This window comes from Bactrocera neohumeralis, chromosome 4 (assembly GCF_024586455.1).
Source record: "Bactrocera neohumeralis isolate Rockhampton chromosome 4, APGP_CSIRO_Bneo_wtdbg2-racon-allhic-juicebox.fasta_v2, whole genome shotgun sequence".
In the NCBI taxonomy this organism is placed as follows: Eukaryota; Metazoa; Arthropoda; class Insecta; order Diptera; family Tephritidae; genus Bactrocera; species Bactrocera neohumeralis.
Genome location: NC_065921.1, coordinates 16,123,195 through 16,138,120, shown reverse-complemented (window position 1 = coordinate 16,138,120; position 14,926 = coordinate 16,123,195). Strand labels below are relative to the sequence as shown.

The following is a 14,926-nucleotide window of genomic DNA, read 5'->3' as shown; positions in this document are numbered from 1 at the left end:
TCAAACTAAAATGCACAATAATAATAAGCTTACAAACACACATACACACGCACATTTTATAGCTTTCACTGCAATCTCAAATGCGGATTAACTAATTTATTATTTATCTCATAACTGTATTATTGGCAATTATGTTGCACTCTTTTTCAGCGCGAGCTTCTTAACTTTTTTTCCTAAATGTCGGATATGATATATACTTTTTTTAATTTTTTGCTCATTTCTATATTTCGCTCGCTGGCAGTAATATCAATTACAACAACTGACAGCTAGATAAATTAAAACTTTGAGTGTATTAGTGTCGAGTGGCATGAAATGCTGCAATAAATAATTGGAAAGTGATTAAGTGGCAGCTGCTAATTTTTGTAATTAGCAAAAAGAAGTAATGTATTTGATTTATGAGGTGCTTTGGGCACTTAAAAGGTTTAAAAAATTGGAAATTATCGCTGAAAAAAAAGTTTGTTCGAAGAAGCGGAAAATTGTCGAAATATAATAAAGTCCAATTTTTTTTTCAAATTCATTGTAAAATTTTTTTTTGAAAATTTGCCTTGCTGTCACTATATTGCTTACTAACGATCTCAAAATGAAAAATTGCAATATATTAACTGACTAAAAATTAATTAGTTGAATACCTAAACATTATTTTAAACATGTCAATTAAAATTATTTGCAAATCCTAAATTATTTTTTAAATAAAAAAGGCACAAAACCACAGAGTGCTTCGATGACTTTCAAAATCAATTTTTTTCCATCCTTACTCAATAATCGATTTTCTTGACTTCAACCTAATATTTAATACTTGAGCAATAACGACAAACATTGCAGTCAATTTACGGCGACACACGTGATTTAAGCATTCAAAGAGCCTTATAAAGAACTAAGTTTATTTGAGCCCATAAAAGACCAAACACAATTGAAGCTCCATAACACGCCAGCATTTCAGTTAATTTCTTTTTTATCGTCTGACATGTTTTGAGAGCGCATAAAAAAAGAGAAAATAGAGAATAATAGAGCAGTGGTAAAAAAACTTTGGCTAACATCTTCTTAGGAAACGATACAGTAAACACTGAAGCCTTAATCTGAAGTTAACTAAATGGCAATACTTATTTTGTCATTTGGGCCTCAGATAAGTGAAGGCGCGATTGGTTCCATGATCACTCAACTTTTTCGAAAAACAGCGTCGCGTTTACGTTTGTGAAATAATGCTTTCTAACTACCAGGATGTCATAAAATGTATTATTACTAACAATGAGTCTTGGATCTATTACGAGGCGGAAGCAGACGATCAATCGGCCAAATATTGTAGCAAAAGTGAGCCGAAGCAGAGAAAACCACGTCAAGGCTGAACAAAATTCATGGTTTACTATATGTTGACAGTATAGACGCAGGAGATCTAATGATCTCTTAGCCCTCAGTAAGGCTAACCTCTCATTATTAGTGGGACTCTTAACAGGCCACTGTCCTATTGGCTTACATGCGGTAAGAATGGGTATTTTACCAGATGCTGACTGTAGAAGCTGTTTGGAAGAGGATGAGGTAGAAACAAGCCAGCACTTCCTGCTTGACTGTCCCGCGTTTGGGAGGTCAAGACTAGACACTTGGGGGCGCATACCTTTGGACATCCCACCGAACTGGCGGGTGTTGAAGTTAAGCGTCTGTGTAACTATGTATTGCCTACAAAGCGCTTCGCCAATCTGTAAGTCCGAACACGGGAGTTCTCTTTTTCAATGGCATCACAAAGGACTACATTACACTGTGGAACATTTTTGGGATTATTATCTGGGGGGTGAGAAATTCCAAGTCAGGGTGATTGTACTAGGTCAGTATAGTAAAACCCTCAAAGGGTTTGGCGTTCGTATGTGTCAGTTTTTTTTATGGCCTTTTAAATTTTTTCCTTATCTTGACACTTTTCTTCGATTCGTAAAAGCAGGCCGGAATTTGGCATACAACTCTTGGTTTTCACGCTACTACGATTTGTGTTTTTTTTTTGCTTTCAAAAACCAGCTACCGTAAGCTACTTCTAGTTTACTTAGTTAAAAATGTTTCTCATATTCCACATTCACACCACCGTTACTTTAATAAACGTCATATCAATAACTACATATGCTTATATTTCCAATATATCACGCCTATAAATTCCTGCCAAGATATGTGCAACATAGAAAACTGTCTGCTTCTATGGTATTCACAATCCCGGAAGCAGCTGTTCACAATTTACTTCCATTATGTATACGCCACATCAAAATGGAAAAAATATATATAGAAAATGTTATTCCACTTCTTTTCTGCAAGCACTAAGCGACAAAAGAATTAATGCTGCAGAAGTTGTGTACTCCCCGAAGGGCACTACTTATATTGCGCTATTTTTTCAAGTGGTCAGGAAGTTGAGGAAGAACAAAAGACGCAAAGAAAATAGCAAAAGTGATGAGCAAGAAAAAAAAACGCTAGAAAGAAAACAAGCTAGTTTAATTAACAGTACTTTATGAAAGAAGGAGGACAGAATATATTGTTAAGACGCTTATTGCGTGAACGAAAGACGCGCTTTAAGGAGCAGCAACGCTGTTTTCTAGAACAAGCGAGTATTAAATGCTTTCGATGTTAAAAGAAAATGAAATGAAAGGTAAAAGATTGTACAAAATGTATACTTTTGGGTACATAAACACACACGCATAAAATATGTCTACCTACATGGAAGGATTCGCACTTTAACTTCAAAAGAAAAACTTCGAAGCAAAGGCTCTACAGGTGCAACAAGATTAAAACAGATGACCTTAACGCGACGCTATATCTACATGGCTTTAAAACACAAGTACAATCTATGATTACTTATCCAATATCGCATAAAAAGTCATCACAATTATAAGTACATTAATGAGTGTTCATAGAAAAAATGTTACGTATCCGCCATGTCGCCCACGCCATAGACGTTATAAAAATAATAATGGCAAATATTACTGGTAAATCAGCTAAGCAATTGCTTGCATAATAAACAGCTATGATGCGCTGCTGCATCAACGAACACGCTAACAATAACAACAACTTACACAGGCAACAACAAATCACTTATCGTTCACCATGCAAATGATGACTGGCACAATGGACAGGATGTTGTGAACTGATTATAACAAGATCGCGCAACTTGTAATTGAATTTATAATTTTATTTTGCAAATGTAATTGGATGCACAATAGCTGCCAAGAGCGCAACAAACACGATTTAGCAGCAGTGTAATATTGTATAAATGATAGAGGGAATAATAATGCAAATAAACAGGCGAAAGGATTAGCGAGAAATGAAACGAAAATGTTGGACGAGCAAAATATGAATTGAGATTAATAAATGATTACAAATTCATATTGTGCTTAATGTGTAAGCATTGCACTCGCATGTTAAAAAAATTACTTTGATGTCATATATATTTAGAGTAGGAAAGAATCAACCGACGACTGGGCGTTGCATAAACGGCACTTGCAATATACAAGTCCGAGTTAAGAAAGACAAACAAGACTTCATGGAAAAGTTTCTGCGAAAGAGTGGATGGTTGTCATGAGTACTCTAAGACTAGAAGATACACTTTCAATGCTTCTTGATGCTCAGTTCCAGAGCAATACACCCACTGGAGGGATATCTGTCGGAGCGCTGCATGATGATTTCGCGGCCAATGTCGACCTTCTGGACACATGACCTGGGCGATAAATACCATCTGCAGCGAACTGACAAGGTGTCGTTCAGCTGGTTGGCACCTACCTATGGGAACTGCATAATACTGGGTTACATCCCGGGAGCCTGAAAACGAGTCAGAGTTACGATCATCCCGAAGGCTGGTAAGGGCTCAAACGTTACGGCCAAGGACTTTAAGCCCATCAACCTCTCCGCTTTCTTACTAAAAACTCTGGAGAGACTGATGGGCTGGTACATAAGGAAGCGCATACCGAGGGACTATCTATCAGGAGCGCAACATTCTTATTGTAAAAGCAAGTCAGTGGATACTGTCCTGCATTCTATCGTGTCATGGCTTGAGGAAGTTATTAAGGTTAAGGAATTTCGCTGTTGGGACCTTCCTTGATATTGAGGGAGCTTTCAATAACATTCTGCCGGAAATAGTCGTTACTGCTCAAGACGGTTTTAGGATTGAATCAAACCTCAAACACTTCATCGACACGAGTCTTTTTTTTTTTTTTTGAGCGATCGACGAATTTTTTGGGATTCCATGTGAAAAATATTTTTCTGCAATTAAATGTTCATTCAATATTAATAATACCAACTAATGTCTATAGTTTTCTCAATCCCAAGATAGTTCACCTGATGATCTTGCAATATCACTTTGCGCACAGCATCAATATTTTTCGGAACAACAGCTAATTTCGGATAACCTTACGGTGATCTAAGACCTCAATTAAATTCACCTTACCATCAACAAACATTGGTGCTTGATGTAGCTTCTTTCTCAAAAACTAAATTCTGTGTAACTATGCACTCTTGATGAGTTGATCCCCGTCGAAAGTTGGAAAAAATAATCGGCAAAAATTGTTTGTCTTTTAATTCTATTTTTTATCGAGAAGAATATTTTAAGTTACTGTAAACAACACAAATAGCGCTCGTATAAAAAGTTTTGAGTATGCATACCATCAAAAATGTCAAATTTTATGATAAAATTATGAGTTTCCAGATTGCAACCCTAGCGTTGCTAAACCCAGAAATTTAAAGGCAACCTACGTACAGTGGATTCATATTGTCAAGGTTACGTTAGCATAGAATAGATAAATAAGCTGATTTCCACTAAAGACGCATGTTGTAATTTCAAGAACTCTTAGGTATGGTTTCAAAAAGACAGTCGATGTCGACAAAACGTTTAGAGCCTACTACAAATTTATTAAGCAGGCTAATGTCAATTCCAGTCGAGTCGCCGAGATGTTTCATCCTTAGTCTGGCGAAAGCTGTAAGTGCCTAGATGCTTCTACCACATCTTTCTCAGTGACCAGTTAGGACAACTATTATTCCGGCGATGTGAGGATTACTAAAAACTATCAGTTCAATTAACCTTTTACGTTCCACTCTGACATAAGACCTTCGTTGTTGACTAACGCTTGCTGAGTTCCCTTCATAATGGAAATTGGGTAAGGGTGATTTTTTTTACAAGTTAATAGGGTTTACAATTTCCGACAATTCCACTGTAACCACTTCGGATATGCTTTCTAATAAAGTTGTTGTGGAATATAACGACATTCAAAATGAGCGGTGTGATAACAAAAGAATCAATTTCATCGAAATTAAACTGTTGTCAATTTAGTGTCAATGAATTTGGCATAGTGTTAATTAGCCTCTAAGTCTTGTATCTTATCAGAATTTCAAATACTTATGAAGACAAAATTTGAGTTGAATTTCGTTTATACTAGCATACATGATATTTTATATATATTTATAATCGCATATTTTTTATATGCAGACTATTATATGTGAAGACTAAGTATGTCATTAGAATATGGCAAACCATGTCGTAGACAGCTCAACAAAACAAATGTAGTTTTTATAAATAAAAAATTCATTCTTTTCACCATAATTTCGATTCTCCATTTACTCGTAAACAACAAATGTATTTCATATTTTCTGAAAATCTCTTAAGCCATCCATTACACACATTGCTGCAACTACGAGTATTGTAAACACATATATAACATATTTTGCTCTCACAATACTTTTAATTACCAGAGAATTATGAAAAACATGCTACAATTCAAATTTCCAGTTTACCGTTTGCTGGAATTTTATGAAAATGAATTTTTAATTTTTAATATGAGAAGTTGCGAAATTTACCTCCAAATGTGAGCGCATATGCCCACATATGCATGTACAGTTATGTTTTAACAACATATGTGCAACGTTATGTCTACGAAAAGTGTTTAAGGCTGTATGTGAAAATTCGAAGCACAGGCCAAACCACCAGAGAACATGCTGCACCGGCACTTGACAGGCTCTTCAGCTAAGGGGAATTCTAAAATAATTTCAATTTGTTTGCCGGCTTACATGCAAAGCTCCAAAGCTTAAAAAGTGTTAAAATACAAAAATTTGTTGATGTTGTTGTTGAAAAAATTGTTTTTTTTTTCCTTATTTAAAATAAAGATTAAAAATAAGAAATTGAAGAGCAAAATGTTGCCAGTTGAGGCTTCTAACGAGTAAAAAGTTTCAAAAATGTAAAAGGAAAGTTGCAGAGCTGCAGCTCATTTTGAGATTCCATTTAAATGGTTTATTGACTGTTTAACTGTGTTAGAAAAATGTTTATAAACAATTAAGAAAAAATATTAATATAGCTATATACAATGTAACGGGGTTTTCAATAGGAGCGCTAAAAAAGTTCTAAATAAAACAAAAACGTTTTCGATGGTTATAAATGAAATCTCTACTTTGCAATTTCATGTTGAAAGTACGAAGTTCATCAATCGTCGCACTTGTTTGCATAGGCACGCTTGACAGAAGTCCAGAAATAGTCTAACCCAGTTTTCGATGAGATAACACGTTTAACAGGTTTTCAATAAATCTGACATCCGCTGTTGCAAGGCGCCGTCCTGTTGGAACCACATATTGCCCAAGTCAATATCAATCAATTCGGGACAGAAATATTCTGTTGTCATCGAACGGTAGGGATTGCCATTCACAGTAACGTGCCGGTCCTGATCATCACGGAAGAAGTACGGTCCAATAACGACGCCGGCGCAAAAACCGCACCAAACAATGGTGACTCATGGATTACGTGAGGATTGCTGCCTGACCAAGGTTGCATACTTTGCTTAATGACGAAGCCATTCAGTCAGAGATGAGCCTCATCGCTGGAGATGATTTTTCGGCGAAAATCCGGATCATTTTCAAGTTGTTGCTCAGCCTAATTCACAAACATACCACAATTCTGGTGGACAAGCAGCTTCAGTTCTTGCGTCAATATGATCTTGTAAAGATGTAGGTCAAGATCATTTTGCAAAATTCGCCGCAACGCCGTCAAAGAGATGTCCAACGTTAGAAAGCGACGTGTGAGAGATTGATTTGGGTTTCGACTCATTGTTGGATCGTAAACTATCTTTCCCCAAAGAAATATCATACCTTACTGAAGAAAAATGTCAAAAGAGCGGGAAAAAATATGGCGTTGTTCGCTGTCCCTATCTGTGTACTCTTTGTATCGTCTCTACGAAAAAGCCCTGTAATACAGTTGAACTTCCCTTACCCGAATCACCATAATCCACGAAAAAGTTCGAGTTATGGAAGGAAATTTGTATAAAATTTGACTTCCGTGGCCAATTCAAGAGTTCGAGTTATGGAGGACTTCGAGTTATGGAAGTTCAGCTGTATAATAATTTTTGATGAAATTCTTTTCTCAGCCGAGTGCTTTTAATATAGAGAAAATAAAACATAATATACATCTAGTCCTTAACATATATTTTCATGATTTACCAGCACAAAACTCAGGCAGAAAGGTCACTCCAAAATTTCTGAAAACTGTATTCGGTAACAAAAAAAAATTCTCTCTTGACGATGCTGCATGAGTGGATACATTTTGGGAGGCATATCTATTATGAGTATTTTAAAAGTGCTGAAACTAAGCTCGAAGTATTGAACTCAAGGGACTTGATGAAACAGAGAGCATCTATGTGTTCTTTTTTGAACAAAATTGTATGCTGAAAACAGAGTTAGGCCTTTAGTACCTCCCATAAATAAAATTAAGATACATATTAGATGACGCTCACAATAGAAACGGTCAAGCCAAAAGTATTTTGTACAGCAAAATTCTAAACAAAACAGTTATTTCTAACAACAGTAGTGGAAAAGCATCAGTAACAAACTGGTTATTTCCGGTCTAGTTGCCAACTAGTTACCCTAGGTTTAGTAATAAATTGGTTATTTACGATCTAGTTTCCAACTAGTTACCCTAGGTTGAATTATGGGGAATTAAGCTGGTTTTATGTTATCTTGACCAGCATACAGTGTTTTAGAAATTTTAAATTAAAGTTGGGTTAAAGCGTTATGCATATCGTTAATACTTTTAATGGTCAGTTCATTAAATTTGGACTTCTCACAGTAGCATCGACTTAGGCCTAGTGGTTGTACCGATAAATGCTTGACAAAGAGGTTACAACTGACAACAATGGGTAGACAATAGCGGATATAAACTGGTTTTGTGTTAAGTACTTAGAAACTAGTTATTATAGGATGTGTCAAGGTTAATTAGGCAGGTTTTATATTATCTTGAGCAGCAAAAATTATAAAGAAAAATGTTGAGTTAAAGTTAGATTAAGCGCTTATGCATACAGATAATAGTAAATTATATTTTTGCAATTTAAAAATATGGTTTTTGTGGAGATTCGAAATAATTCTCTTGTAACCATCAAGGGCGCTGGACAAAATATAGCAATCTGGCAAATTTTCAATAAACTTTTTTGTAAAATAAGGTGCCATTTACTTTAAAATGAGTTAAAGTTTCGACGATTACCACTTCACTGTGGAAAACTGACTTTGCAGCGAACATTTTTTTGAGACCGAAGCACAGAAAATGTACCTAGGGACCAGTTGAGATGAAGACGTGAAAAGCAAGCCGATGAGGAACTCATGCAATTTTACTTGAAGAAAGCATATCTGAAACTCATAACTTCCAATATTAAGCATACAAATACTCAGCTTAGAGAAAAAATCTTATCAGAAGTACCAGACTCTCCACAAATATGCTACTAAAAAATACTGAGATTGGTACTGCTAATTCTCGCACCCAAAAATTCCAGCAAATATACTCTGCAAGTTTGATAGCATGCAAAAATAAAACCGTTTTAAAAGCTCAATAAACAAATATCCGTTGCGAAATGAAAATTGCCTGAGCATCCTTTCAATTTCCAGCAGCATTTGATGATCCAGACAAAGAAGTAATTTACGGCTCAGCCGAAATGGCGCTTAAAAGCTTTAAAAACAACGGCCATACCATGGCATAGCCCACAGCAACGAAACGATGAAACGACAGCAACAAGTGGTGGCACATACACACACGCAGAACGCACACTCCTAAAGTCCACGCACATTCAAACCATTGTGGCACAAATGAACAGATTTTCAAAAAACACAAAGCCGAATCAAACGCAAGCATTCGGGCAAACCAAACAAAATCAAAAGCAAAAACACCAAAAACATACAAGGCTGAAGTGCCAGCAGGAGGCGTAGCCTAGCGAGCGAAAGGAGTGCTAACATGGAGGAAAGCAAACAAAATCACAACGAAAACAAAAAAGTTTACATGCCGACAGGCGACCATAAAAATAAATAACATCCGCCCAAAGACAGTGTGTGCGCGAAAAGTAAACCAACAAACACACGAACAAACAAGCAGGCCTAGAAACACTGATAAAACATGAAAGCAAACACGAAAACAGTGGCAACACCACACCTACTTGAGCACACGCACACAAACAGCGACCGCAGACAGCCACAAGTATTGTTAAGAAAGAAATGAAATAAAATCAAAAAGTAAGCAAAGAAATCAGGATAATAAAGAAAGGAGTAGGCGGGCGCGCGCCCATCTGAGACAAATAATGAAATGAAAGTGCTTGAAGGCGGCATATTTGTGGGTCGTAAAAGTTTCGTAGAAACTGTCAGCGTCAACAATGTTGTGCCGCGCTGACGGACAACAAGCAAACAGATGTCCTGCCGTTGTCACGTTGTCTAACGAACAGCTAAAAGATAACGGCGTATACTAAGCGAAGGCTTGAGAGACGGCACGCACCTGCTGTTACAGAAGTATGCAGGAAAGTAGAGTATTTCTGCGAGTTGTAAAGATTATCGTTTGTAGTATTAAAAGCGTAGCAACAAAAACTAGCTGTGAGCACTATGGTGACCCATAAAGGACTTTCTAAAAATATTCACTGAAATATATGCCTAATCAGCATTTATTTTTACTCCTTTTTAAATTTTTTTAATCCTATAATTTTTTTAATAATTTATGAAAAAATGTACTTCTGAACTGGTTAAATTTAGGCTAGTCCAAAACTAGTTATTTTTGCTTGAGACCGGAAGTAAAGATCCTAACGCTTTAAACATTTTTTGAACACTTTAAGACAAAACTACTTTTAAATTAGTTAAAGTTAACTGGTTCAAAACTAGTTACTTTTGGGTGAGTCCTGAATTGAAGAATTTAATTCTTTAAACATTTTTTTTTTTGAACACCTTAAGACAAATTTACTTTTAAATTAGTTATATTTTAACTGGTTCAAAACTAGTTACTTTTGTGTGAGTTTGGAAATGTAAAGAGGAGTAAGCAGTTGTTAAATCTAAAAACTAATAGTAATGTAAGCAATAAGTATACACTTTTTTCGTTCATATTACGTATTACTTCATTAAATATATAACTCGTCAGGAAGAACTTAGAGAAAATTATATTTTTTATACCAACAACTTGAATCGAACTTCGCACAGACAACCAGAATTAGCTTTCAAAATTTAAAAAAAAAAAAATAAATAAAAAAATCAATTATGAATTAGTTCGAAACTAGTTACTTTGGTAGCAAATAACTTGAATCAAACTTCGCACAGACAGCCAGAATTATAAGAGCAATTTTAAATTCATAGCTTTCAAAATTAAAAAAAAAAAATAAATAAATAAATAAAGTCAAAATATTAACTAGTTCGCAAATAGTTATTTTGTTAGCAAATAACTGACCTTTACTTTTAAGAATATACCACAAATTTAATATTAAAGCACTCACCTTACACCAACGGTGACTGTTCCACGTTTCTGCAATCTTCGATTTCCCCTTCCATTTCCGCGCACTCGTTATTCATTTCCCTCACTTCAACGCTTTCGCAGTCGAAATGTTTGTTGTTGTATGGAAATGCGAATCATTTAGGCGGGCTTTGACGCCTCCTTTCGCGGATTTTCACAGTTGGTTGAGTTAAACTGTAATTTCAGAGAAAAAAATCGTATTTGCATAAAAAGGTGCGGATTTAGATGAAAATCTGATAAGGTGAGGGTGTAATAAGGGGAAATAAAATAAAAAAAAAAATAGAAAATGGAAACATTAAAGAAATAAGCGCAATTAAGAGGCTTAGGTGAGAAATAAAAAATCTAAACAACAACATGTAAAACTTGTATAAAACAAAGGGCAAAGTGAGTTAATGATGGTTCAGAGTACCTGTAGGGCCAGGGTTTACAATATGCCTTTAGATATAGCGGATAATATAATTAAATCAAAATTAAATCATAAATTCGCAAAAATAAAATGTTATAAATAATCAGATTTAATTTCTGCCATAAAACAATTTTCTTCAAAAAACAGAGTTGCCAACTAACATTTGAAAAATTAAAAATAAAATAGAATTTCTTTTTAACGAAACATAACTTAACGTATTTGACGCAGAGAGGTTTTAAATTTTGCAAAATTAACTCGAGGTAGCAAATAACAAAAAACAAACAGGGTTGCCAGATACTAACGCAACTTAGGCTACAAAAATTTTGGACATTTTTTATTATGGATTTAAATAGTATATAAAATTTAGTTTTTTTGTAATTTACAGCTTTATTAGTGCGAAAATAGAGTTGCCACTTTTCTTTAATAAGAAAACCATTAAAGTTTTTCATGGTTATTTTGTAGATTTTTATTATTTGTTTTATTCGAAGTAAATAATTTAACTTTAAAGTTTTTAAAATTATCTCTTTGTAAAAAATAATAGAAAAAAGGGTTGCCACCTGTTAACGAAATTTCAGATTATTCTTTTTATTTTTAAGCCAAATATGTGTTAAGTATAGATTTATTTATTTAGCCCTTTTAGTATAAAAATAGAGTTGCCAGCTTTTCTAAAAAAATAAAAATTAAGAAAATATGTGAGTTTTTTCCTGAATATTTAATTATTTGTATTACATGTTTTATTCTAAATAAATATTTTAACTTTCAAATCCTTAGAATTAGCTCTTTGTAATAAATAATAGAAAAAAGGGTTGCCACCTGTTAATGCAATCTCACATACTTTTTTGCGCCTGGGGCAAATAAATGTTAAATTTTAATACATTTGATTTATAGACCTATCATATAAAAAAATAGAGTTGCCAGATTTTTTATTTGTATTAAAGTTTAAATAAAAATATTTAATGTTTCCAATGATAGTATTTACATTTTTATTACTTTTGTACTTTATTCCAAATAGGTATTTTTACTTTAGAACTCTTACGTTCAATGTATTTTCCGGTAGGGTTGTAAAATATTTTGGTCAACAATTTAATGTAGTTTAAATATATTTTAAGACTTACATACATGTGTATGCTTTTGTATATTATACACAAAAAATTATTTTTTAAGTTTATTTTGAATAGCATTTTCATAGCTATTCTAAATATCCAGAAGAATTATTATTTCGGCTTTTTTTAATTTATGTAAGTAATTTTTTTACTTATAGGTGGCAACCCTACTACATAATACTTTTTTCCTAACATATAAATTAAATTTAAATAACCTTAAATAAATTAAAAAATTCGGTAATCAAAATTGAAAATATATTTAACAAGGTTGCCAACTTTTATAAAACCAATTGGCTCTTTTAATATTAAAATTTGAGTTGCCACCTACATAGTTTTAATTTTTAATGTAATGGTATTGCGAAGAATCCGAAAACTTTGGATTTTTTCCAATTACCAATAGGAAAAAAATAGTTTTTATGAAACATCAATATTAGAGTTGCCACCTTTTTATTAAACTAAATAAATTGATAAAATCTATAATACTATTTTCTTAACACATTAATTAAATTTGAGTAATTGTATTTAAAATAACAATTTCAATAATCAGAATTGATAATACGTTTAACAAGGTTGCCAACTTAAAAAAAAATTGTAAGTGTTAACAATATACTGAGTACCAAGTAATTTTTTTTACAAAAAATTCTTTACAATACATATTGACACAATCATATTCTGTTCCGCAAAGAAATCCAACCACGCCTTCTGTCAAAGGCTTTCAGGAGGCGAAACCTACAGGAGGTGGTTACCCTTGGCATATTTTTCAGAATTTGAAAAAAAAATATTTTTGCAAAACAAGTAACGCACATTGAAAACAAACAAGCTTTCACTGCTATTGAGCCGTACTCAAGTATCTATGTCACACACTCGTTAGATGTCGGTGAATTTAACACACCGATCGCAATGTCATAAAGCGCCCACAGGATGACAACGATGACAAGGGAAATGTTTCCGCCTCAAATACACCCATCGATTGAAGTGCACTCACGAAGCCATTTTGTTGTGTTGTGACGTGTTATTTAACGCTCAAATGACTTACACGCCAAACCAACAGATCGACTAACGGACCAATGGATGGCAAGACGGATGGACGGACGAGTGAATGGATGGACGCACAGACAGACAGATGGATGGAAGTATGCACAGACGGACGATTGTACCAATAGCCGGCAGTGTTGGTTGTCAACATTTCACATGCATCCACAAGCGACAGGTGCTGGTGTTGTCAGTCGTCGGGTGTTTACTTTACGCTAACAACACAGATGTTTTCATTTCCAGCCGCTTTTGCCTGCCAGCGGCCATCCGATTGGCAGTATCACTATGTACATACGCTGGTGTAGGCCTCAAAGACCATTACAGTTATATCGGTAAATGTTTGCTTTACACACACACACAAACATGCACAAATATTTGTACAGATTGTGACGTGCTCAATATCAATGCGCCAGCTTAACTATATTCAGTTGCTTTCACTCACTTTGCTGATAGCAATGCAACGATACAGAGTCCATAGATTAGCCTCGCTTGTCTGCTGCATAGAAAGAACTTAGTTATAACATACTGAGCACTCTCTCAGACAGTTTTAAGCACAAAGAGTGTGGAAATATCTACTGATTTTTCAATTCCTTTCAGCTGTATAGATTTTAAGGAATGCTGATATATTTTTGGATCGGTTTTTCTCATCATAATTGACCAAATCTCATCTTGTCTGGCCTGATGAGTAATTATTTAGTTTCTGTCTTTTTTTTAATTATCTCAAAACATTACTCTCTACTTTCAAAGTAGCTTTTCATCAGTTCCGTTTTCCATATGATCGATCAGCTGTTCATTAGTGTACCATAAATATTTTCTCAGAACTGGGACATAGTCACTAACTACAAACTTTATATGAAACTTAAACCTGCTTCAATCAAAGCTTTTTTACCAATTTCTAGCTGAAGCTATTAACAAAGAACAGAGTCATCAATGCGTTAAACTGTTATCTTATCATTAACAATTCACTTCATCAATAATTTTGTTTGAGCAAGTAATGCCAACACAACTGTTTATTATTTTATGACATTTCCCGAGCTTGTAATTGCGTAATCTGTTATTTTTATCCTTATCATTCGATTGGCACAGTGTGGCGTACTCATTCACCCATGCGAGTATAATATAAAGCAGTTCATAAATTTCCAGTATACCCAGTAATACAAAAAAACTAAATAAATTAGAAATGAAATATATGGCAACCTCATAGGTAAAAACAGGTTTTCTAAATTTTTATTTGCCCTAAAATTTAAATAGCGCTTTTAACTTTCAAAGAAAAATTTAATTTTTTTTTTCATCAGTGGCAACTCTGACACAAAAATTTGCTATAAAATTAAAAAAATGGCAACCTCACAGTTAAAAAACAACTTTCAACCTAACATTATTAAAGAAAAATTTTAAAAATTATTATTTTTTAAATAAGTGGCAACTTCGACACAAACAAAAAACTACTGAAAACTATCTAAATGTTCATGTTTTTTTTACAATTTTTTTGCGTGATATGCCGTACTTTATGCTAACTTATCAAATTTATGGGTGGCAACCACATTCATTACTGTCTTATTTTAGTATAATTTTTTATATGGTGGCCATTTGGTACAAATTACACCAAAATCAAGTGTCATGCGCTATAAAAAACTCATAATATTC

At 34.0% G+C, this 14,926-nt stretch overlaps 1 protein-coding gene and 1 long non-coding RNA gene across 4 annotated transcripts in view; one reads left to right on the top strand and one right to left on the bottom strand.

Moving 5' to 3' along the window:
* The window catches only part of LOC126755219 (GTP-binding protein RAD), a 158,700-nt gene that overhangs the window by 29,584 nt on the left and 114,190 nt on the right, over positions 1–14,926 (top strand). The gene's annotated exons all lie outside the window — the stretch shown is intronic.
* The window catches only part of LOC126755221 (uncharacterized), a 101,487-nt gene continuing 97,291 nt past the window's right edge, over positions 10,731–14,926 (bottom strand). The window contains exon 3 of the long non-coding RNA XR_007666470.1: positions 10,731–10,915. This is a non-coding gene — a long non-coding RNA (uncharacterized LOC126755221). The remainder of the gene's footprint in view (positions 10,916–14,926) is intronic.